The following is a 26,021-nucleotide window of genomic DNA, read 5'->3' on the forward strand; positions in this document are numbered from 1 at the left end:
ATTCTTTAGTGCGCATGCGTGGGCACAAGGCACGGGCATGGCTTAGTGGGAGGGGTAGCTGTGAACTTGGGATCCTGGTAAGTGAACTTTCCACAAACCTGGCAGCAGGGCTGGGGACTCTAACCATGATCTAGGGCCTTTCCTGTCTTGATAAGAAGATCCTGGGTTTTATGTCCTGCGGAGGCTTGATAAACGTTAGCTAACTTCTAAATACGTAATACTAATATGCATTGATTGAAGCAAGTAGGGATGTTTAACCAAGGAAATGGAAGTTATGACGGTGCCAGTGATGGTAACTAATATTTATTAAGCTCTTGTTATGTGTAAGGCAGAAGCCCTGGTGGCGTGGTGGTTAAGCGCTATAGCTGCTAACCAAAAGGTCAGCAGTTCAGATGCACCAGGCGCTCCTTGGAAACTCTACGGGGCAGTTCTCCTCTGTCCTATAGAGTGGCTATGAATCAGAGTTAACTCGACGGTTATGGGTTAGCTACAGGTTAGTTAAGATGTGTAAGGCACTGTTTAAACCACTCTATACTTGTTTACATTTAATTGCTACAATTCTATGAGACCTCCCATTTCTCAGATGAGGAAACTGAGGCTTTGAGATAGAGCTCACACCTCTAGTACATAATATAATGGGATTTGGACCCAGATCTTGGTGACTCCAGGGTCCAAGTTACATGAGCTGATTGGTACTCAACTGGTGAATGATAATCCGATGGGTGTACTGAGGGCATTTCTGTCTTGCCAGGCTGTTCCTGGGTATGTGGAGACCGAGGCTGGAGAGTTACTGTCAGAGATCCCGTGAAGGGAAATCGTGTACAGTGGGTAAACAGGACAGGATGCAGACACAGAGGGGAGAGGCAGCATGGGGACTGCGATAACCAGAAAAAGGGCCAGAAAACTTGGAACACAAAAACTGAGGAAGAGTGACCGGAGAAGAGGTTGGACAGGTAAGCCAGAGTCACATATATTACTATAAGGGTTGGTTGTCGTAATCCAAACAAGACCTAGGAAAAATTTAAAGGGCTTTTCATTGACACCATTGACAAGGGAGAGCTAATCATGGCTTGAAGGAAGCTACTTGACGAGAGCAATTTTCTGTTACTTTAGGCAATATCATCCCAAATGTTTATCTGCCAGACTCCCACTCCTCCTTCCTGAATGTGGTTCTCCTCATTGGTCATCACTTAGAGCTGGTCAGGAAAAACTGTGCTGGTATCTGAAGAAGCCACTCATCAAATATGGGCCAGCAGGGAAGATTTGTGCAAACAGCTCACTTAACCTGTACCCGGGTGCACAGATGTATCCTAGTGTAAGGACAATTATATCTTTAATCCAAATAGAGGGAGGAAGGTCTGAAGGAAAGGACATCTGTGAGGGCAGGCTTTGCTACAGGGGAAGATAAAACAATTGAAGTTATCATCTGTCTCTAAGACAGACAACTCAGGGAAATAGAAAAAGCTGTGAACTGAGAGTCAGGAGATGTGTCTTTTTAAATTATGCAACGTTGGCCATGTACTTAACCTCTTGAAGCCTCAGTTGCTTTATTTAGAAAGTGGGAATGATGGTTCCTTCCCTGTGTTTCTCACAGGCTTGCTGGGAGAATCCAATAAAATGGCATTTGTCGAGATGCTTAAAATGCACAAACCATCTTATATGCGTTAACCAAAACGTCCAGTCATGGAGGTGACAGTTTATGGACCCAAGGAGCAACCTTACTGGGAAAGCATGCTTGTGTTTTAGAATCTCAGTTTTTTCAGGACCAGCCCTATGATCTGATTATACTATTCACTATTCACTGTAAATAGCTACTTAACAACTTGCATTTTTGTTTGACAAAGCTATTTTGTTAAAAAACGTGGATTTTGGAATCATGCAGACTGGATTCAATTTTATGTTCTACACCTTGATGCCTGTATGACCTTGGTGAAATTATTTAACTTCTCTGTAAAACGGATCTACTAGTAGAACTGACTTCATAAGCTCGATTTCAGGATTAAATGAGATACAGCGAAACCTGTGAGAGCCGCAACTGGACGGGACTGCCTTGTTTTTCCAGGTCTCTCAACTTTTCTGTCTTTGACAGGGTACAGTACTACCACTTTCCTATCGCTTGTTTTAGTGGAAAATATTTGAGTTTTCCTTCTTTGACAGGTTTCTGCCTTACACAGATTCTAGCTTTCCCAGATTTTACTGTATTACATGTAAAATTGTTAACACAGTGGCTAGCCCTCCTAAAGAACTCACCGCAGTACATGGTAGCGATTACTATTTCTATAAATGTGTTCTATAAACAGAATACTTTTCAGCCACACCTTATTTAGATATCCTTAAGACTGTCAGTTCTGGAGGGGTGGGGACACTGTCAGTTCTGGAGGGCTGGGGACAGAGTCGCTATGAGTCGGAATTGATTGGATGGTAGTGGGTTTGGTTTTACTTCATTTAACCATTTAGGTCTGTTTTGCATGGACTCCAGGAAGGATTTCTCTCCCCGCCCATCCCTTCAAATTCCTTGGGATATTCTCTATGAGAGGGAATCAAATGGGAAGGCGGGGGCGTGGAGACAGCTTGTTGTTGGAAGGGGCAATGGTGAGAGCAAACGACAGCTGAAGTTCTTGAGGTTCCCAGGCTCACGGGGTGTCCCTCACACGCTGGAGAAGTTCCCACCGGTCCTTGCGTCATCAGTGGCGTGCCCTCGTTGCAGGCCCATGGGAGAACACGTTGGTGCTGAGTCCCCAAGGTGCCGCTGACGCACAGCTGTGCAGGGTTCCAGACAGACCGGAGAAGGCAGGCCAGCGGGAACCAGTGATGTCACAGAGGAATCTCAGCTCTTGGAAGGCTGACCGGGTCTGCCTTTGCCAGCTTGCGCACTGCAAGTCAGGAGGGAATTGGGCCTCCGGAAAGCACGCTTTCACGCCAGCCTTGACCCAGTCAGAAGCAGCACGAAGCTCCCTGCGATTACGGATGAATTCCGTTGGTTGTGCAGTCACTGAATAAAGTGGGGGCGGGCGGGATGTTAAAGGGATGTCCCTCGCCCCGACTAGCACACGCGGATCCTTCCCAAGCAGATGAACTAATAACCATGCCCATCAATGAGGCCGGCTGCGCAGCGCTCCGCCTTCTGGCCCCTGACCTGGGGCTTCTCCGCGTCCTTTGCCAAAGCTGGGGAAGCGGACACAGCAAAACCTGTAGGGGGAGCTGTTTGTTCTGAATGCAGAGCGAATTTTGCCTTTCCAATCATCAAGATGTGAAAATTCCCTCAAGAGTTCCTTTTAGAGAAGAATTTTTCTTTCCGGGGCATTTGAAATGCTACAGAAAGAAGCTCTGTTCCCCGCGCAGGGAACGTCATGTAACAGGGTCGATGGGAATCTAAAGTAGACAATGAGGCACAGACTCCCCAGTTACGTCGAGTACTGTTGGGGGGTGTCTCTGTCATAGAGTGCTGCGGTAGAGAAGTGCCACACGTGGGTGGCTTTAAAAAACAAATGTATTTTCTCACAGTTTAGGAGGCTAGAAGTCCGAATTCAGGGTGCCGGCTCTAGAAGACTTTCTCTGCCGCCTCTGGGGCAAGGTTCCTGGGTGGTCTTCACGTGGTGTGGCCTTTGTGTTTCCCCATCTCGCTTGGTTGCTTGCTCAGCTTGCTCTTTTTATATCTCAAAAGAGATTGACTTAAAACAAACCCTACACTAATACTGCCTCACTAACATAACAAAGAGAAACCATTCCCAAGTGGGAATACAAGTAGGTATGGGGGTTAGGATTTACAAGACATTTCTTGGGGGGACACAATTCAGTCCATAACAGGGGGTAAGGATGAAAGCAAACGTTTTGAAGCCAAACAGACATGGGTTTGGATCTCAGCTCAGCTACTTACTAGCTAAGTGACTTTGGGCAAGTTGCTTTCCAAACCTGTAAAACAAGTAGGAAAGCTGACCCCCTAGGGTTCTTGTATGGATTTAATTCGACATTGGCTTTAAAGCTTTACCAGTAGTAAGTGCTCACAAATTGCTTTTTCACCTCTTCCCATTCTTTTTCCAGTGTCAGATGTCATACCCGTTCATACCCACATATGAATTTTGCCTCTCAAACTGGCTTCTTGTTTTTTATATGGAAGATACAATTAGGTTCACAAAACAGGACACATACTCAAAATTAGTTCAATTATGAAGCTAGGCATCTCCCGCTTGTTCCTTTGATGGGATGCTTTGAGGATGGAGTCTCTGTAGACTTGTGTTTGATGCTGTGGGAAATGTACTTACACCCAGGCACTGGCCAGAGAAAACGCTGACGGTGGCGTTTGCCTTTGCGGTGAGCCTAGGAAGTGACTTAAAAATGATTGTTGAACGAAAGCATATTTCCTGGTGTGCTGCGGCTATATCGCTGTGGCAACCCAGGGACTTCTCTGCTCCTTCCACAGGACATAATGTTCTGCTCAAGTTAAGCCTCCTTCAGAATCCAGAAGGCCATAAGGTACAGCAAGCCAATTTTTCTGCCTTGAAAAAAACAAAGATTGCTTTGGAATCCATTTTATAAACCACAAATGGGCCTTGCTGCTGGGTGAAGGAGACTATTAGTTGTTAACCAATAAATAGAAACAGAGGAGGGAAAAAAATACAGACCCACGGAATAGCAGCAACACATCACAAGGACAAATGCTTTGCATAGTCTCCCTTTTTCTGTGCTGGGCCAGGGCATCGTAATGAAGATATTACCTCAGAGAGTCGCAAGGAGGTGCTCCCTTTAAGTTCTCTTCTCTAGCACATTTATACAAGTGGATTCCATATTTGACAGCATCCTGGCGCTTCCCTAAATTAACAAAGTCGTCTTAGTTTTTCCACGACGGCGACGTTTACGTGGTCTCAAGCCCAGTTTTAAAGCAACTGTTACACTTACACGGTGTTCTCAGAATAGAGTGGGAAGGAAAGATGGACACAATTCCACCTCTCTTACAGGTGACAACCCAGAGACCCAAGAGTTCAGTGCCTTCTCAAGGCCACACAATGACTGGGGTCAGAGCTGGGTTGAGAACTCAGATTTGTGTTTTCCCTCTGATGTTTTTTGGATACTACAATGTAATCATTTGGGGGCTACTGGGCCGCAGGAGCCCTGGCAGCACAGTGGTTAAGAGCTCGGCTGCTAACCAGAAGGTTGACGGTTTGAATCTACCAGCTGCTCATTGGAAACTTATGGGGCAGTTCTACTCTGTCTTATAGGGTCGCTATGAGTCGAAATCAGCTTGATGGTGATGGGTTTGGTTTGGGTTTTGGGTAGTAGAAAACTTAAGAGTGTTAACAGGGGTTTAAGTGTAAGGGAGTACCACCAAATAGGCCCAGTGGGGAAAATCATGACATGTGATATTACAGAGGAGGAGCCACAAAGATCATGAGGGTTATATTTACAGTCAAAGAAAATGTGGCAAAAAGAAGTTGAGTGACTTGCCCAAGGTGACATAACCAATAATTGGTGGAGCCAAGAATTGACTCATTATATCTGGTGTACTTGACTCCAGTCAGAAATTAAGCTAGCGCTGGCTAAGAGTTTCACCTGACTTCTCTGCATTTAGGGCATTCAGAGAGATTTACTGACCCTACCTCAGGAGTCTGTGAGGAAATTTGCACTTTGAGCACATGGGAGAGGATGGAAGTGGGAATTCTTCCCAGCCTGACTGGAGAGAGTTAGCCAGTTTCTTCTGCATTTCCATGCCATCTGGGAGACTAGGTTGGCAAGTAGGAAGACTTTAATGGCTTTAAAATGTATGAGTGTGTGCGTGTGCGTGTGCGTGTGTGTGTGGTAGGAATGGTATGGTTTGAGAGGGTCGTTATTCCTTTTTCTGCCCCTCTCCCTCCTGAGAGAATCTGTTTTACAGCCCAGAAGAGGCAACTTTTATGGCTCCCTCTCCAGCCATAACTGATTGGACTGGGGAGAGACAGAACCTGTCTCCTGGTTTTTTGGAATTAGGACATAGTGATTAAATTTGTTAAACTGGAGAGATGAGTTGGAAAGTCATAGAGACTTTGAGGATTTGAGGCCACCATCCGAGGGATGTCATGCTCACTAATGTACCTCTAAGCATAAAACAACTATGTAGAGGGAAACACGGATAAATAAATGAATGAATGAATGCCGATAAAGCGTAATGAAAAGTTTGCATATGCTTTTTCTTGAGTCTTGGTGAAACTGAGTCCTGATGGCATAATTTGAATTCTGAATCCAGTTGTACCTGAAGCCCACTCCGCCCTGGGCATTTCTGACAGAAGAGCTAAGAGCTTTTATTTCTTTAAGTCAGTTCAAGTTGCGTTTTCAGTCCCACGCAAGAGATAGTACTCACGCTGCCAATAAATGGCTTTGTTCTGCAGAATGCCTAGCCAAGCTTCAAGAAAAAAAAGTAAGAAGTGCTGGGTTGACTGCTTTTTGATTGTAGTTTTTAAATTTTTCATTTTGTTGTTTTTGTAAAGAACACATGAGAAACTCTTCAACTGAGTTCCACATGGTGCCGAGATCCTGATCCCTCTGAAGTAAATTCTTTTCCTAGTCTTTGGGTGGTTGCTGGATACTGTGGTTCTAAAATAATAAGACATGGGGAGAGGAGGCCACTAGAATAACAACAACAACAACAACAACAACAACAAAAGTCCAGCAACTGGTTGGGGGCCAAGGGGGGAAGGAGGAGATGATCAAAGCTAAACAAAACAAAAAGGTAGAAGTGTTTATATTCAAGTTTGAGGTAGATTTCATTTTGCAAATTCTTTCAGAAAATGGGCAAAGAGACCAAAAAGCATAATAAGGAAAGACAGATCAATGAAAAGCAATCCTCATGGAAACAAAGTTTCTTTCTTCCAAAACATGATTTTAGCTTTGAGACTCATTGGCTCTGGTCAGCCTGGATTGGGCTTCTTTGTTCATCCTTGAACTAATCACTATGGTTCCAGGTGTGTGATTGGTCAGGCCTAAATCACACGCCCACGCCTGGAGCTGTGGAGATGGTGAACATTACCCCACTGCCGTTATGGAAGGGGCAAAGAAAACTAGGGTGTAAAATACGAGGAAATGGAAGTCAGGGAGGTAGCCACAGACTTCCAGACTAGAGTTCTCCCTGACGCAGGCACTTTGTGGAATCCAACTCCTTCAACAGCACATTTCTAAGCGAAATATTACTGTCTAAAACAAGCATTTCTGTGAAGTTTGTAGAATATATACCAGCTTCTCTATGCTGGAAATTTCACACTAACAGAAATAGTTCTGAAACACTGAGTATCTTAGAAACCTACAGAATACTTTTGGTTTACAAGCATAACACTGAGAAAGTAAGGATTAAATATAATATTAGGAAATGTTTCAGTTACTTGTTATACGGCCTCATCATAGATTTCCTTCAGAGTACATTAATGTAAGTAATTTCAGGGCCATAAAGACTGCAATTTTTTCAAAATTATCAGCCTGCAGTTCTTTGATTCACCACATCCTAGAAGTTCACGATGATACAGTTACAGAGAAAGAACACACTTGGGTGACTAATTGGCTAGGCTAGAATAGTTCTTGGAAACATTTTGCCCCCATGTGAGAGAATTTTCTTAACAAAACAGAAGTATATATTGTGCTGATTCAAAGATTTGTGTTTGAAATTTTTCTGACCACAGTTTTCTTTTTCCTTTCACAAAATTTTGATGCAGAAATAATTATTAATTTGAAAATCTTCCCTCACATCTCAAAAATAGGCCTCATTTTCTGATGAAGGTGGTCACACACACAAAAATAGAACATGTGTAAGGTAAATGAGCATTGATGGCAAAATGTGTTGTTGAAAGAAAACAAGATGGTGGCCTACTTTCTTGTCTTCAACTTGATACTCCACCTGTGATGCCCTCCATCAGAGTCTCCCTTTTCTTTGTAGTAAATTTTACTAGTTTTTTGCCAATAGCCAATCTGACACAAAAGGGCCTTGTCTTTTCCCCAGTAAGAATACACACGAAAGACAAACTTTATCTTCAGCAAGCTTTATTTCGTTTGAGCCAAGCAAAAGGAGTCAGCTGAGGGATTAAGTCTCTCCAAAAGACTGACTCTCTTGAGTCAGGGAGGTTACTGCTTTTATGTACTAGGTTATGTTAAGTGGCCTTTCTTCATTCATGCACTTTCTGAGGAAAGGCGGGGGTTTTCAGGGAATTGGTGTGGCTATGGAAATGCGGTGTGTGCACAGCCCTCGGCCAAGATGGCGTTTGTGGCAGAGGGCTCTGGGACTGTTGGCATCACTCATTATGGGAACTGGCACTTGCACAGTTCCCTAACTCTGCCTGTTCGAATCCCACCAGTGGGTTGGATATCACGCTGGCTTCTGAGAGAAGGTCATCTGGCAGATGTGGCTACCTTTTGCATGCATGCTCGGCACCTGTTTTCTTGAGAGACAAAGTTGTAGTTAAGCTAAGCTAAGCAAGTGAAGCAATTTCTAGATTGCTTCCGTAGATTATGGGCTCTGTGGTGAGACTGTCTCTACACGCTGAGCATTTCTTCCAGGATGTGGCCTTTCCATACGGAATCATTTTTGTCAAGGCTATTTCTGCGGATCTTTCCTATTGTCCTAGTCCTATCTTAGTTTGAATGACCACATTTTGTTGACTTGATGTATCATGCAGTTTTTGAGTTGAAAGGGGCATAAACAACTAAAGTTACATTTCATTTTTTAGGGACCTTTGTTCTTAAATGCAGGAAGTTGTGAACTCTTCACTAGCAAATTTCATTAGCTCATGGGTAATACTACAGGTGGTGGTATTCCACTGAGTCAACGCCTAGAACATGAATCAGGAGATTAACTTTTATAGCAAACTGTCAATCTTTACTTCTAAATTACAGTGAGTAGTTAATTTTTTTATTTGGCTTTGAAGTTAAATCATTCTCTTTGCTCAGTTGTGTCAGTCAAAAAGGAGATTTTTCTTCTCAGCTGAGCTACAGATAATTAGCACCTCCCTTTCCCCTGCTAGGCCATTAAAAAAAAAAAAAGAAGCCATTACTTGGTGATTATTCCCATTCATCAATTTCTAAATATTTCTTTAAGATTCTGAGGGACTTGACAGGTTAAACTGCATCCCATTATTGATGACATTAAACAACCCTTCCTGAAAATGCCTGTGCAGGCTTTAGTGTGGGCTTCTGTTAAATTTTTACTAAAATGTCATTATATTTGCATCTTTATTTCTGAAGAAAAGAGAGAGCGAGAGAGAGATGACATTTGCGATCACTTACTAAAGCTCTCTACATATTTTTAGACAAAAAATATGATCTTGGAAAGAAGAATCCATATCAGTTCCTTGGACGCATTCTATAAATAACGTTGTTGTCAACAGACATATGACCCTAAGGGCGTACGAATATTTGTCCAAGAATGTTCATTGCTGCCTTACTTGTACCAGCTAAAAACAAAGATTGGAACAACCTAAATTTTCAGTAGATGGAAAATTAAAGAAACCATGGCACTTCATGCAATGTAATGTTATGTTGTATTTAAAAAGGATGAAGTAGATTTATTCAGACTTACTTGAAAAGAAGCTCATGAAGTATAACTGAGAACAAAAAATGGTTGCACAGCAGCCTGTAGAGTAGAATCAGGTTTTTGGGGGAATAAGTAGGTCTGTATCCCATGTGTATGAACGAATGCAAGCTGCTGATTATAGTTATCTCTGAGCTGTAGGACTTGTGGAGAGTGGGTGGGAGCTTCTGCTGTCTTCTTGACCTACCTGCATTTTTTCATAAGCATGTATAAAGATTTAAACATGAACATAGACAAAAGAAAATAACTTAGAACTAAAAGTTACTTTTAGGCATTTTTGGTCAAACTCATTTTATAAGTGAGAGAACTGAGCTTGAAGAATTTAAATTACTTTTTCAAGGTAGCACAGCTCATTGGTGGCAGAGGTTGAATTTGAATCCAAGCTTCAGACTTCAACTTCTGTATGATTCCTCCTACATCCGATTAATCACTGCCAATGAGTTGATTCCAACTCATAGCGACCCTATAGGACAAAGTAGAACTGCCCCATAAGGTTTCCAAGGAGCGTCTGGTGGATTCAAACTTTCAACCTTTTGGTGAGCAGCTGTAGCTCTTAACCACTATGCCACCAGGGCTTCCACACCAGATTAGCCCTCCTTATATTAACTAACGGAAACCACGGTGGCATAGTGATTAAGAGCTCAGCTGCTAACGATAAGGTCGGCAGTTTGAATCCACCAGGCTCTCCTTGGAAACCCTATGGGGCAGTTCTACTCTGTCCAGTAGGGTCACTATGAGTCAAAACTGACTGGACGGCAACGGGTTTGGGTTTGGTTTTGGTTATATTAACTAATCGGAACAAAAACATTTTAAGCATCAATACCTTCATCTTTGAAATCAATCGGAAAGGAAAGCTACCATTCTTCCATCACAAAAACCTTGGGATTTAGATCTTAGAAGTTGAGATCTTACTTTTCCTCACAATGTCTCTGAATGTACTTTTCCACCTGAATTAGAATTAAATGCTCCTCCTTGGTTTTCAAGTGAGTTTTATTATCATCTGATAAGTAGGGTAGCCCTAGTGCAGGGAAGAAATACCCTAATTAACTGAAGAGTTAAACTGAATAACCAAATCAGTCTACACAATTATGAGCGGGAGGAGGAAGGCTGCTTTACCTTGTTCTGTGTAATCACCCAGCCCAGCTCTTCCAACCACAGTGCTCCTTGTAGTGATTTCCATGAACCGACTTCACAAAGACCATCTATTCAGGTGGACTTTGAACTGGGCTCTGTCTCTTCCACTTTTTGTTTTGTCTCATTCACTCTTCTTCCCGGCTACCCACAGAAAGTTTGTCTGGATAGAAGCTCCAGCACCTGATTTCACCCTGCTGAGCAGTTTATTCATTGTTTCCTTCCAGTCCTCCTTAAACTGCAGACCTTTCAACTTATTAAACTGTTGATATTCTCTTTCTCTATGGAAGGGTCTGAACTTTTTGCATGCTGAGGAATGAATATTTTAAGGTGGAAAGAAGAGAGATGATCAGAACACTAGGGGATTTCTGAGCTAAATTTCAGCTAATCACCTTCCTTACCATCATCAATCACCACCATCATCAGTCTAATCCTTGTCATGATCAGAGCTACTATTTACTGGGCCTGGCACTTGGAGCAGGCATTTAATGTGGAAACTGGCACTGGGGTAGGCATTTTATATCAATAACTTATGCCTCAGCACAGTCCCTTGGGATAGCTACTGTTATTCCCATTTGTGTGTAAGGAGATTAAAGCTAATGAAACTTAGATGGTTTGCTTAGGGTCACATTGGCCAAGGAGTGCTTTGCCTGTCTTGGAGGAAAATTGCCCTCTCTCAGAATTCAATCTTTTGGTAGGAAAGCATGTCAAGGGACTGTAATAACTAATAAGCATAATAAAATACTTGTCACACAAGTAGTTCCTCAGACAAGACTTTTCCTGACTGCACTTGGCTTATTAGTATATAGAGCAACTCTCTGACTTCCTGAAAACATGTATTGATTTCCTTGTGTGGGAAGATTTACAGAGACAATTTGTAGGCCTAGGATGCCACTGAAACTTTCACTACTTTCTCATGGGTAGGAAGGATGTTTGTGAAAGGAAGGCCAAGTAATATCATCATTTGGCCTCATTTATGAAATGGATGGCTATGTTCCTGGCACTGAGAAAGATAGCCCAAAGCCATTTGGAAGATGAAAGGGCCTTTCTTGAAACTGGTTTGCTGGAAGATCACAAACAACCCTCTAAAATGTTGGTGCAGATAAAATGAAAGTATTGTCAGAATCTTCAAACTGAAATTTCTAACTAGGATTTAACAGTATGTAGGAAATTACCCTTGTTCTAGCTTTTGGAATTGACTCTTCCTATAGGAAGTTGAGGAAATTTTGCTATCCCGTGTTTATGGATTTAAAAATATGCAGTGATCAGGGTGTTTTGTTTTTCTCCAGCCTTGATATTGGGGCGTTCCTGGTGGATTCTATAGTCAAAATTCTTGTCTGCAGCTCGGGGATGATTTTAACATAAATACAGGGCCCGTCCTACCTTGGTTGCTTATTAAAATGTCATTCAGCAATTAGCTGAATCAAAAAAGGAACGTAGGACACCTTTATTCAGCCTCAAAGCTAGCCCACATCTAAGTTGAGAATCTTGGTTTGCTCGCATCACACTGAAGCAGCTGTTGGGTAGGGTGCCTGGACCATAAACACAGAAAGAGAAAGTGCTACCATTTGGAGATATCTGAAGGGGAATAACTTCTACTGCTTTCCACTGACATCACCAATCAACCTGGGAAGGGGGCCATCAGCTGCTGTGTAATGCATCATGAAATATAGTAATTATATTGAAATGTTGCTATTGCATATAGTTCTTTCCACAAGTGTTTAGATTCCACACAAACATCGAAAATTGTATATCAAGGACAATCCTTGAAAAAAAAAGTCTTGTTCCTTACAAAATCCAGAATGTGGTCTGCAATATTATACATACAGGTACTAGCAGTGGGATTTTTTTTTTTTTTGCCTCGTGCCAAAAAATTTTGAGGCAACCCTAAAATGTTTCTATCACAGTAAAGGGTTAAGCTTTTAGGCAAGTTTAAAAGAGTTTAATTTTTCTCAGCACCTTGTCTACTCTTTAGTAGCTGCTGCAACATGGCTCACTTTGGTGCCACAACAGTTGAGACATCCTTTGGGGGTGGAAAAAGTAGCAAAAATAGAGAATCATCTCTCCTCACTCTGACCTGTATATACCATGATAAAATATAACTAGGGACTCACACGCTTAGTATAGTGAATATGTCATTTGACAATTTTATTTGGTTCTGAATTAATAGCAAGCAAAGGAAAAAAAAACTTATTAGTACAAATGCTTGCTGTGTCACTTAAACCAATAAACAAACAAAAACCCCTGTACCCACCCACTACTGTCAAGTCGATTCTGACTCATAGCGATCCTGAAAGACAGATTAGAACTGCCCCATAGGGTTTCCAAGGAGTGCCTGGTGGATTCAAACTGCCGACCTTTTGGTTAGCAGCAGTAACACTTAACCACTACGCCACCAGGGTTTCCAAAAATCCTATAGCTTAGGTTAATTGGAACATTAATTTTTCTTTATTATTTTTTAGAATTGACAACTACTCCACCTTTCCATTTCCTATTAAATACGCTTTTTTCTTCCCCCAAGGAAACTGACTGAAGTCTTATCTTTGATTCCTCTTTTCAGAATTCTGGTGTAGGAACCCCATTCATCCTCTGGCATGGTGGAGTAAGGACCACTGAAAACCCACTCCTTTATAGAAGAGAACACTGGGGGAAAAAAACCCCTGTGGTTATCAAATTTTTTGGAACTCTGGAAGTCACCTAAAGGCTTGCAACATTCTGGTGAGTGTTTATTCAAGAAAATGGCTGAATCTTGGTAAGAATGAGATTTATGGCAGTTTGACTTGGTCTAATTCCATCCCCTCCCCCAGCCGTAAAAACCAAAGCCTAGTAACTTTGATAGCTGTGAAAAACAGCAGCTTTGCAATCACTGGAAGGTGAAAAATAGGCTTGGAGTTCTCCAAAAGCCCCAGTCTCAAAGAGCTGTCACTATTTGGTCCGTCTGGCAGCTTTCTGAAAAGCCTCATTCTAAATATTTGTTTGGATTTGACCTCACCCAAAGCTTGCTTTGTGTGAACGGTACTATTCCCAGGATATTTGCTGAAAATAATCATTTGCAATTGTTTTAACATCAGAGCTACCATAAGTGACATTACCAGAAAGGGACTAAGAAGAGGCTGGCCAAAAAACTTAAGAGGAAAAACTGGGGAATGGGAGGTCCACTGGAAGCTTTGAAAGGCTTGGACATATTCTGGGTATCACACACATTTGCAGAGGGTCATGCACATTTGCAGGGCTGTGAGCATGCCCAAGAAAGACTTGATAGGCCCTAATCTCTCACCTCTGCACAAGAAGGAAGTGAAGACTTAGGCAGAGTTGTAAACTGTCTGTCAGAGCATTGAAGATGTACCTCAGCATTTAAACAGAGTCCCTTGGCAAAGGATGGAGACATACTGGTTCAAGACATTGAAAGAAATATCTGTCCAATCAGCTGATCAACTAAGCAGAAATTTCAGTGGCCATACATGACAAAGAGCAAAGGCTTTATAGAAGTAGTCCAAGAAAGCCACTAAGTAATACATAACAGCAGCAGCGGTAGTACTAGTAACAATAAAAACCAAAACCCAGTGCCATCGAGTTGATCCCGACTCATAGCTTGATCCCGACCCTATAGAAACAATCGCAACAATAAAGAACAGCATCAACAACAAACCCTGAGGAGGGGAGGAAATCTGCTCTCCAGATTTGCCACATAATATTATTTAAAATAACCAGTTTTCAACAAAGATTACAAGGCCTACAAAGGCAGGGAAATACGGTTCATACACAGGAAAAAAAAAAAAAAGCAGCCAATAAAAAGTGTTCCTGAAGAAGCCCAGACATTGCACTTACTAGACACTGACTTTAAATCAGCTGTTACAGATATGTTTAAAGAATTAAAGAAAATTATGTCTAAACAATTAAAGGAAAAAATGAGAATGACCTCTGGCCAAATAGAGATTACCAATAACTAAGTAGAAATTGTATTGAAAAATTCACAAATTTTGTTGCTGAAAAGTACATTACCTGAAATAAAGAATTCACTAGAGGTACTCAACAGCAAATTTGAACTGGCAGAAGAAATAATCAGCAAATTTTAAGAGAGGTCAATTAAGATTATTCAGATTAAGGAACAGAAAGAAAAAAGATTTAAGAAAAATGAAAAGAACCTCAGAGGCCTGTGCAACATGATAAGGCATACCAAAATTCACATAATGGGAGTTTCAGAAGAAGAGAGAGAAATGGGCAGAAAAAATATTTGAAGGAATAATGGCTGAGAAGTTCCCAAATTTGATGAAAAACTGTAATCTGTGCATCCAAGAAGACCAATGAACACCAAGTAAAATAAACTCAAAAAGATCTATATCTTGACACATAATAGTTAAATTACAAAGGCAAAGGCAAAGAGGGAATCTTGAAAATAGCTGGATAACAGAGACTCGTCGTATACAAGGGATGAGATTAATCCTCAGTAAGATTAACAGCTGACTTCTCACTGAAAACCATGTAGATCAGAGGTGTGGAATGACATGTTAAAGGTGTTGAAGGAAAAAAGTTATCAACCAAGAGTTCTATATCCAGCAAAACTGTCTTTCAAAATTGATGGGGTAACTAAGATATTCCCAAGTAAATGAAAGGAAAGAGAATTCATTGCTAGCACGTCTACCCTATAATAAATACAGCAGGGAATCTTTCAGGCTGAAATGAAAGCACGTTAGAGAGTAACTTAAATCACATGAAGAAATAAAGAATACCAGTAAATGTAACTACATAAAAAAACTACATAGGTAAAAAAAAAAAAAAAGGAGTATATATATATATATATATATATTTTGTAACTCTCTTCTTCTCTTACCTGATTAAAAAAATCAATCAATAATTATAAAACTGTATTAAGGGTTATAATGTTTACATGTTTAATTTGTACGGCAATAATGGTACAAGAGGAAGGAGGTAACAATTATATTGGAGCAAAAATTTTTAAACTAATGAAAGTAAATGGTATTAATGTGAACTGTTATTGTTGTTGTTAGGTGCCACCCACTCAGTTCCAACTGATAGTGACTCTATGTGCAACAGAGTGAAACTCTGCCTGGTCCTGCACCATCCTCATGATCATTCTTATGCTTGAGCCCATTGTTGCAGCCACTGTGTCAATCCATCTCCTTGAGAGTCTTCTTCTTTGTTGTTGACCCTCTCTTTTACCAAGCATGAGGTCCTTCTCCAGGGACTGACCCCTCCTGATAACGGTGTCCGAAGCACGTGAGATGAATTCTCCCAATCCTTGCTTCTGAGGAGCATTCTGATTATACTTCTTCCAAGACATATTTGTTCCTTCTTCTGGCAGTCCATGGTACATTCAACATAATTCACCAATACCATAATTCAAAGGCATCAATTCTTCTTCGGTCTTCTTTATTCATTGTCTAGCATTTGCATGCATATAAAGCAATTGAAAATGGCTGGCTTGGGTCAGGTACACCTTAGCCCTTAAAGTGATATCTTTGCTTTTTCACACTTCAAAGAGATCTTTTGCAGCAGGTTTGCCTAATGCAATGAGTCTTTTGATTTCTTGACTGCTGCATCAATAGCTGTTGACTCTAGATCCAGGTAAAATGAAATCCTTGATGACTTCAATCTTTTCCCCATTTATCATGATGTTGATGTTGCTTATTGGTCCAGTTGTAAGGATTTTTGTTTTATTTATGTTGAGGTGTAATCCATACCGATGGCTGCTGTCTTTGATCTTCATCAGTAAGTGCTTCACGTCCTCTTCACTTTCAGCAAGCAAAGTTGTGTCATCTGCATAATGCAGGTTATTAATGAGTCTTCCTCCAACCCTATTGCCGCATTCTTCTTCATATAGTTCGGCTTCTTGGATTATGTACTCAGCATAAAAAAAAACAGTTTGAAAAAGCATGGTGAAAGGATACAACCCTGACAGACACCTTTCTCGACTTTAAACCACACAGTATCCCCTAGTTTTGTTTGAATGACTGCCTCTTGGTCTATGTACAGATTCCTCATGAGCACAATTAAGTGTTCTAGAATTCTAATTCTTCATAATGTTATCCACAATTTGTTATGATCCACACAGTCGAATGCCTTTGCATAGTGGGTAAAAACCACACAAGTAAACAATCTCTGCTTTCAGCCATGATCTGTCTAACATCAGCAATGATACTCCTTGGTATCCCTTGGTCCACATCCTCTTCTGAATCTGGCTTGAATTTCTGGCAGTTCCCTGTTAATGTACTGCTGCAACCCTTCTGAATGATCTTCAGCAAAATTTTACTTGCGTGTGATATTAATGATGTTGCTCAATACTTTCTGCATTCTGTTGGATCACCTTTCTTTGCTGATGTGGCATGACTCAAAATAAGAAGAAACAGCTGCAAACATCCATTACTAATCAGAACATGAAATGTACTAAGTGTGAATTTAGGAAAACTGGAAGTAATCAAAAATGAAATGGAATGCATAAATACCAATATTCTAGGCATTAGTGAGCTGAAATAGACTGGTATTGGCCATTTTGAATAGGACAATCACATGGTTTATTATGCTGGGAATGACAAATTGAAGAGGAACAGCATTGCATTCATTGTCAAAAAGAACATTTCAAGATCTATCCTGAAGTACAAGGCTGTCAGTGAAAGGATAATATTCATACACCTACAAGGAAGACCAGTTAGTATGACTATTATTCAAATTTGTGCACCAACCACTAAGGCCAAAAATGAAGAAATTAAAGATTTTTACTAACTTCTGCAGCCTGAAATTGATGAAACATGCATTCAAGATGCATTAATAAGTACTGGTGATTGGAATGGAAAACAAAGGAGGATTGGTAGTTGGAAATTACGGCCTTGGTGATAGAAATGATGCCGGAGATCTCATGACAGAATTTTGCAAGACCAACGACTTCTTCATTGCAAATACCTTTTTTCAACAGCATAAATGGTGACCACACATGTGGCCCTCACCTGATGGAATACACAGGAATCAAACTGACTACATTTGTGGAAAGAGATGATAGAAAAACTCAATATCATCAGAGAGGACAAGGGCAGTGGCTGACTGCAGAACAGACCATCAATTACTACTCTGCAAGTTCAAACTGAAGTTGAAGAAGATCAGAACACATCCATGAGAGCCAACGTACAACCCTGAGTATATCTCACCCGAGTTTAGAGACGATCTCAAGAATAGATTTGATGCATTGAACGCTAATGACTGAAGATCAGATGAGTTGTGGAATGACATCAAGGATATCATATATGAGGAAAGCAAGATATCATTAAAAAGACAGGAAAGAAAGAAAAGACCAAAATGGATGTCAGAAGAGACTCTGAAGCTTGCTCTTGAACATCTAGTACCTAAAGCAAAAGGAAGAAATGATGAAGTAAAAGAGCTGAACAAAGATTTCAAAGGCTTGCTCAAGAAGACAAAGTAAAATATTTTAACGAAATATGCAAAGATTTGGAGTTAGAAAACCAAAAGGGAAGAACATGCTTGGCATTTTTCAAGCTGAAAGAAATGGAGAAAAAATTCAGTCCTGGAATTGCAATATTGAAGGATTCTAGGGGAAAATATTAAATGACACAGTAAGCATCAAAAGAAGATGGAAAGAATACACAGAGTCATTTTACCAAAAAGAATTAGTCAACGTTCAACCATTCCAAGGGGTAGCATAGGATCAAGATCTGATGGTACCGAAGGAAGAGGTCCAAGCTGCGCTGAAGGCATTGGAGAAAACCAAAGCTCCAGGAATTGATGGAATACCAACTGAGATGTTTCAATAATCGGATGCAGCACTGGAAGTACTCAATCATCTATGCCAAGAAATTTGGAAGACAGCTACCTGACCAACTCAATGGAAGAGATCCATATTTGTACCCATTCCAAAGAAAGGTGATCCAACAAAAGGCGAAAATTATCAAACAATGTCATTAATATCATACACAAGTAAAATTTTACTGAAGATCATTCGAAAGCAGTTGCAGCACTAACATCAAGGGACTCCAAATGATATACTAGAAAATATCTATTCAACATAAAAGAAAGCAGTAGTGAGTGTATTGAGGAATACAAAATACATAAGACATACAGAGAACAAGTAGCAAAATAGATGTAAATACTAACTTATCAATAATCATATTAAATGTAAATAGATTGAACACTAAAGTCAAAAGGCAAAGATTGGAAGAATGTACATAAAGAAATGATCCAACTATATGCTGTCCATAAGAGATTCGAAGACACAAATACATAGAATGTAAAAGTAGAGGAAAAGATATACCATACAAACAGCAACCCTCAAAAAGCTAGGGTGGCAATATTTATATAAGACAAAATATAAATTGTTACTAGAGACAAAAAGGACACTTTTAATGATAAGAGTCAATCAATAAGTAAATCATATATGCACCTGACAACAGAGTCCCAAAATACCCGGAGCAAAATCTGACAGAATTGAAGGAAGAAACAGACAATTCAACAATTTGTCAAAGACTTCGATACTCCACTTTCAATAATGAATAGAACCACTAGGCAGAAGATCAACGAGGAAAAAGAAGATTTGAAAAGCACTGTAAATTAATAGTCCAAACAAACATCTATAGAACATTTTACACAACAGCATAATACACATTCCTCTCAAGTATACATGGAAGATTCGCCAGGGTATACCATATGTTAGACTATAAAACAAATCTCGATAAACTTAAAAAGATTGAAATTACGCAAAATGTATCCTCTAACTATAATGAATTGAAATTCATACTAGAAGAAAATTTAGGAAATAAAAAAATTTTGAAATCAAATAACACATTCCTAAATAATGATTGAAAAAAAGAAATCACAAAGGAAATTAGAAAATACTTTGAGATGAATGAAAATGAAAGTGCACGTACCAAACTTATGGAATCCAGCTAAAGCAATGCTGACAGGGAATTTTGTAGCTGTAAACACCTGTATTTAAAAAGAAGAAAGGTCTCCAATCAGTAAGCTAACCTTATACTTTAAAGAACTGGAAAAACAAGAGCAAACTGAACACAAAGAATGCAGAAGGAAGGTAATAATAAAGGCTGGAGTGGAAATAACTGAAATATATAATAACAATTGAGAGTGCCAATAAAACCAAAAGTTGGTTCTTTGAAAAGATCATCAGAATTGACAAACTGACCATGAAAAATAAGACAGAACACTCAAATTACTGAAATCAGGAATGAAAGAGGAGGCAAACCATTGACCATACAGAAATAAAAAGAATTATAAGGAACTATGAACAATTGTATGTCAATAAATTAGATAACTTAGTGAAATGGAAAAATTCCTAGAAACACACACATGCACACACATACACACCAAACTGGCTCAAGAATAAATAGAAAATCTAAATAGACCTGTAACACCTAAAGAGTTGGAATTGATAATCAAAAACTTCCTTGCCTCAAAAAGACTGTAGATCAGATGGCTTCAGTGGTGAGGTCTATCAAACTTTTAAAGAAGAGTTAGCACAAATCTTTCTTAAATGCTTCTAAAAAATAAAAGAGGGCACACTTTCCAACGCATCCTATAAGGCCAGTATTATCTTGATGCTAAAAGCAGGTAAAGCCGTCACAGTTAAAAAAAAAAAAAACTAGAAAACCGAGTCTAGCAACATACAAAAAGAATTATACATCACAACCAAGTGAGATTTATCCTGTGAATGCAACACTGTAATGCACAAAATTAATAAAATAAAGGACAAAAATGACATGACCATCTCCATAGATACAGAAAAAGTGTTGGACAAAATACAATGCCCTCATATAATAAAAACAGTCAACAAACTAGGAACAGAAAAAAAACTCCCTTAACCCTATAAAGGGCATCTTCCAAACAACCCAAAGGTAACATCATGGTTAATTGTGGAAGACAGAATGCTTCCTCTCTAAGATCTGGAACAGACAAGAATATCCACTCTTGTCACTTCTATTCAACATTGTAGTGGATTTCTAGTTGGAGCAACCATGCAAGAAAAATAAATGAAAGGCATCCAAATTCGAAAAAAAAGAAATAAAACTACAGACAATTCACCGATGACATGATCTTCTGTATATAAAAGCCTAAGGAATTCACACACACAAAAATTAGAGCAAAAAAACAAATTCAGTAACGTTGCAGGATACAAGATCAATACACAAAAATCAATTGAATTCGTATACACCAGCAATAAAAAAATTGAAAATAAAATTGATAAAGCAATTCCATTTACAATAGTACAATAGCATAAAAAAAGAATAAAATACTTAGGAATAAGTTGATTCAAAGAAGCATAAGACTTGTACACTGAAAATTACAAAACATCACTGATTGAAGCTGAAGAAGACCTAAATAAATAGAAAGACATCACACGTTCATTCATTAGAAGACAATATTGTTAAGATGGCAGTGCTCCCTAAATTAATCTACAGACTCCATGTAAACCCTTTCAAAACTCCAGCTTTCTTTTTTTTTTTTTTTGCAGAAATGGACAAGCTGATTTGGAAATTCATACGGATATGCGAGGGACCCAGAATAACTAAAACAATCTTGAAAAAGAAGAGCAAATTTGGAGAACTGAGACTGCCTGATTTCAAATCTTACTACAAAGCTACAGTAATCCAAATAATGTGTTACCGACATAGGGATATACATATGAATAGATGAGAGCCACAAAATAAATCCTAACATTTACGGTCAATTGATTTTTTCTTTTTCTTAATTTTTATTGTGCTTTAAATTTTTTTTTTAAGTGAAAGTTTACAAATCAAGTCGTCTCTCACACAAAAACTTATATACACCTTGCTCCATACACCTTGCTAAAAAACCCCATTAACCTTGCTACATACTCACAATTGCTCTCCCCCAATGACACAGCCTGCGCCCTCCCTCTACTCTTTCTGTTGGAGTCCATTTCGCCAGCTTCTAACCCCCTCTACCCTCTCATCTCCCCTCCAGGCAGGAGATGCCAACATAGTCTCAAGTGTCCACCTGATCCAAGAAGCTCACTCCTCACCAGCATCCCTCTCCACCCCATTGTCCAGTCCAATCCATGTCTGAAGAGTTGGCTTTCGAAATGGTTCCTGTCCTGGGCCAACAGAAGGTCTGGGGGCCATGACCACCAGCATCCTTCTAGCCTCAGTCAAACCATTAAGTCTAGTCTTTTTACGAGAATTTGGGGCCTGCCTCCCACTGCTCTCCTGCTCCCTCAGGACTTCTCTGTTGTGTTCCCTGGCAGGGGAGTCATCAGTTGTAGCCGGGCACCATCTAGCTCTTCTGGTCTCAGGATGATGTAGTCTCTGGTTTATGTGGCCCTTTCTGTCTCTTGGGCTCATTAATTACCTTGAGTCCTTGGTGTTCTTCATTCTCCCTTGATCCAGGTGGGTTGAGGCCAATTGATGAATCTTAGATGGCCGCCTCCTAGCGTTTAAGACCCCAGATGCCTCTCTCCAAGGTGGGATGCAGAATGTTTTCTTAATAGATTTTATTATGCCAATAGACTTAGATGTCCCCTGAAACCATGGTCCCCAAACCCCTGCCCCTGCTACGCTGGCCTTCAGAGCATTCAGTTTATTCCAGAACTTCTTTGCTTTTGGTTTAGTCCAGTTGTGCTGACCTCTCCTGTATTGTGTGTTGTCTTTCCCTTCACCTAAGGAGTTCTTATCTACCAACTAATTAGTGAATACCCCTTTCCCACCCTCCCTCCCTCCCCCCTCTCGTAAGCATCAAAGAATATTTTCTTCTCTGTTTAAACTATTTCTTGAGTTCTTATAATAGTGGTCTTATACAATATTTTGCATCTGACTAATTTCACTCAGCATAACGCCTTCCAGATTCCTCCATGTTATGAAATGTTTCACAGATTCGTCACTGTTCTTTATCGATGTGTAGTATTCCATTGTGTGAATATACCATAATTTATTTATCCATTCATCCGTTGATGGGCATCTTGGTTGCTTCCATCTTTTTGCTTTTGTAAATAGTGCTGCAATGAACATGGCTGTGCATATATCTGTTTGTGTAAAGGCTATTATTTCTCTAGGGTATATTCCAAGGAATGGGATTGCTGGATCATATGGCAGTTCTATTTCTAGCTTTTTAAGGAAGTGCCAAATTGATTTCCAAAGTGGTTGTACCATTTGACATTCCCACCAGCAGTGTAGAAGTGTTCTAGTCTCTCCACAGCCTCTCCAACATTTATTGTTTTGTGTTTTTTGGATTAATGCCAGCCTTGTTGGAGTGAGATGAAATCTCATTTTAGTTTTGATTTGCGTTTCTCTAATGGCTAATGATCATGAGCATTTCCTCATGTATTTGTTAGCCACCTGAATGTGTCCTTTAGTAAAGTGCCTGTTCATATCTTTTGCCCATTTTTTAATTGGGTTATTTGTCTTTTTGCAGTTGAGTTTTTGCAGTATCATGTAGATTTTAGATACCAGGCACTGATCAGAAATGTCATAGCTAAAAACTTTTCCCCAGTCTGTAGGTAATCTTTTTACTCTTTTGGTGAAGTCTTTGGATGAGCATAGGTGTTTGATTTTTAGGATCTTCCAGTTATCTAGTTTCTCTTCTGCATTGTTAGTAATGTTTTGTATACTGTTTATGCCATGTATTAGGGCTGCTAACTTTGTCCCTATTTTTTCTTCCATGGTCTTTATTGTTTCAGATTTTATATTTAGGTCTTTGATCCATTTTGAGCTCGTTTTTGTGCATGGAGTGAGGTATGGATCTTGTTTCATTTTTTTGCAGATGGATATCCAGTTATGCCAGCATCATTTGTTAAAAATGCTGTCTTTTCCCCCATTTAACTGCTTTGGGGCCTTTGTCAAATATCAACTGCTCATATATATATATAAAAAAAGCTCATATGGGGATGGATTTATGTTTGGATTCTCAATTCTGTTCCATTGGTCTATGTATCTGTTGTACCAGTAGCAGACTGTTTTGACTACTGTGGCTGTTCAATCAATTTTTGATAAGGATGTCAAGACAACTCACTGGAAGAAAGAATAGTCTTTTCAATAAATGGTGCTGGGACATGCTATAGAATGAAGTTGCATTCTTATCACACCGTATACAAAATTTAACTCAAAATGCACCATTGACTGAAATGTAAGAACTAAAACTAAATCTTTGTAATTTCAACTTAGGAATAATTTCTTAGATATGATGCTGAAGTACAAGCAACAAAAGAAAAAAATCAATAAATTGGATATCATCACAATTAAAATTTTATGCTTCATAGGACACCATCATTAATATAAAAAGAAAATCTAGAGAATGGGCAAAATATTTGAAAATCATATATCTGATAAGGGCCCAGAATCCAGAATAGGTAAAGAACTCTTCTTGATCATGGATCCGAGTAAAATGAAGTCCTTGACAATCTCAATAAAAAGACAACCCAATTTTAGTATTTTATATATATATATATATATGTGTATATAATTTAGATGACAGTTTACAGAACAAACTAGCTTCTCATTAAATAATTCATACCCATATTGTTTTGTGACATTGGTTGTGACCCCCACCACATGTCAACACTCTCCGCTTCTCAATCTTGGGTTCCCCATTACCAGCTTTCCTGTCGCCTCCTGGCTTCTTCTCATCCTTGCCCCTGTGCTGGTGTACCCATTTAGTCTCTTTTTGTTTTATGGGCCTGTCTAATCTTTGGCTGAAGGGTGAACCTCAGGAGTGAATTTAGTGCTGAGTTAGGAGGGTATTCCGGGGCTATACTCTCAAAGTTTCTCCAGTCTCTGTTAGACCAGTAAGTCTTTTTTTGTGTGTGTGTGAGTTAGAATTTTGTTCTACATTTTTCTCCAGCTCTGTCTGGGGCCCTCTACTGTGATCTCTGTCAGGGCAGTTGGTGGTGGTAGCCTGGCACCATCTAGTTGTGCTGGACTCAGTTTGGTGGAGGCTGTGGTAGCTGTGGTCCATTAGTTCTTTGGACTAATCTTTCCACTGTGAAAAGACAACTCAATTTCAAAAATGGGCAAAAGATTTGAATAGACAGTTCTCCGAAAAAATATAGAAATAGCCAGTAAACATGAAAAGATCCTCATATGATTAGTCATTAGGGGAATGCAAATCAAAACCATAAGATACAATTTCACATCTACTAGAATGGCTATGGAGCCCTGGTGGCGCAGTGGTTAAGTGTTCTAGTGCTAACCAGAAGGTCAGCAGTTTGAATCCACCAGCAGCTCCTTGGAAACCCTGTGGGGCAGGTCTACTCTGTCCTGTAGGGTTGTCATGATTCAGAATCGACTCGATGGCAATGAGTTTAGGATGGCTATAATAAGAAAGACAGACAATAACAAGTGTTGATGAGGATGTGGAGAAATCAAAACCCTTATACGTTGCTGGTGGGAATGAAAAACAGTTGTCTTAGTCATCGAGTGCTGTCATAACAGAAATACCACAGGTGGATGGCTTTAACAAAGAGAAACTTATTTTCTCACAGTCTAGTAGGTTACAAGTCCAAATTCAGGGCATTGGCTCCGGGGAAGACTTTCTCTCTCTGTCTTCTCTGGAGGAAGATTTCTTGTCCTCAAACTTTCCTTGGTCAAGGAGCTTCTCAGGCACAGGAACCCTGTGTCTAAAGGACCTATTCTGCTCCTGATGCTGCTTTCTTGGTGGTACGAGGTCCTAAACTCTCTGCTGGCTTCCCTTTCCTTTTATCTCTTGAGAGATAAAAGGTGGTGCAGGGCACACCCCAGGGAAAATCCCTTTGCCTTGGATCAGGGAGGTGACCTGGGTAAGGGTGGTGGTATAAAAAAAAAAAAGTCCCAACCTAAACCTTTTAACCATAGGGAAAGATTATGATTTATAGCACATAGGAAAATCACAAAATGGAGGACAACCACACATGGCCTAACCAAGCTGGTACAATTTTGGGGGGGGGGGGTATAATTCAATCCATGACAGTAGTTCCTCAGAAATTAAATATCTCTGTTGTTGTTGTTAGATGCTGTTGCCCTGATCTTGATGATCCCATGCACAACAAAACGAAATACTGCTTGGTCCTGTGCCACCTCCACAATCATTGTTATGCTTGAGCCACTTGTTGCAGCCACGGTGTCGATCCATCTCGTTGAGGGCCTTCCTCTTTTGTGTTGACCCTTTGCTTTACCAAGCATGATATCCTTCTCCAGGGACTGATCCCTCCTGAAAACATGTCCAAAGTATGTGAGATGTAGTCTTGCCATCCTTGCTTCTAAGGAGCATTTCGTTTGTACTTCCTCCAAGACAGATTTTTCATTCTTTTGGCAGTCCGTGGTATATTCAATATTCTTCACCAGCACTGCCATTCAAAGGCATCAGTTCTTCTTCAGTTTTCCTT

General features: G+C 39.9%; 1 long non-coding RNA gene across 2 annotated transcripts in view; it reads left to right on the forward strand.

Moving 5' to 3' along the window:
• LOC111750575 (uncharacterized) overlaps window positions 1-21,442 on the forward strand; it is a 107,241-nt gene extending 85,799 nt beyond the window's left edge. The window contains exons 1-3 of one of the 2 annotated variants that reach the window (XR_002785654.2): window positions 169-953; window positions 13,233-13,390; window positions 21,162-21,442. This is a non-coding gene — a long non-coding RNA (uncharacterized LOC111750575). Of the gene's footprint in view, window positions 1-168; window positions 954-13,232; window positions 13,391-21,161 lie in introns of those variants that run through there. The other variant, XR_010318957.1, reaches the window with a different exon arrangement.
• The last annotated feature ends 4,579 nt before the right edge of the window (window positions 21,443-26,021 follow it).

This window comes from Loxodonta africana, chromosome 22 (assembly GCF_030014295.1).
Source record: "Loxodonta africana isolate mLoxAfr1 chromosome 22, mLoxAfr1.hap2, whole genome shotgun sequence".
NCBI lineage: Eukaryota > Metazoa > Chordata > Mammalia > Proboscidea > Elephantidae > Loxodonta > Loxodonta africana.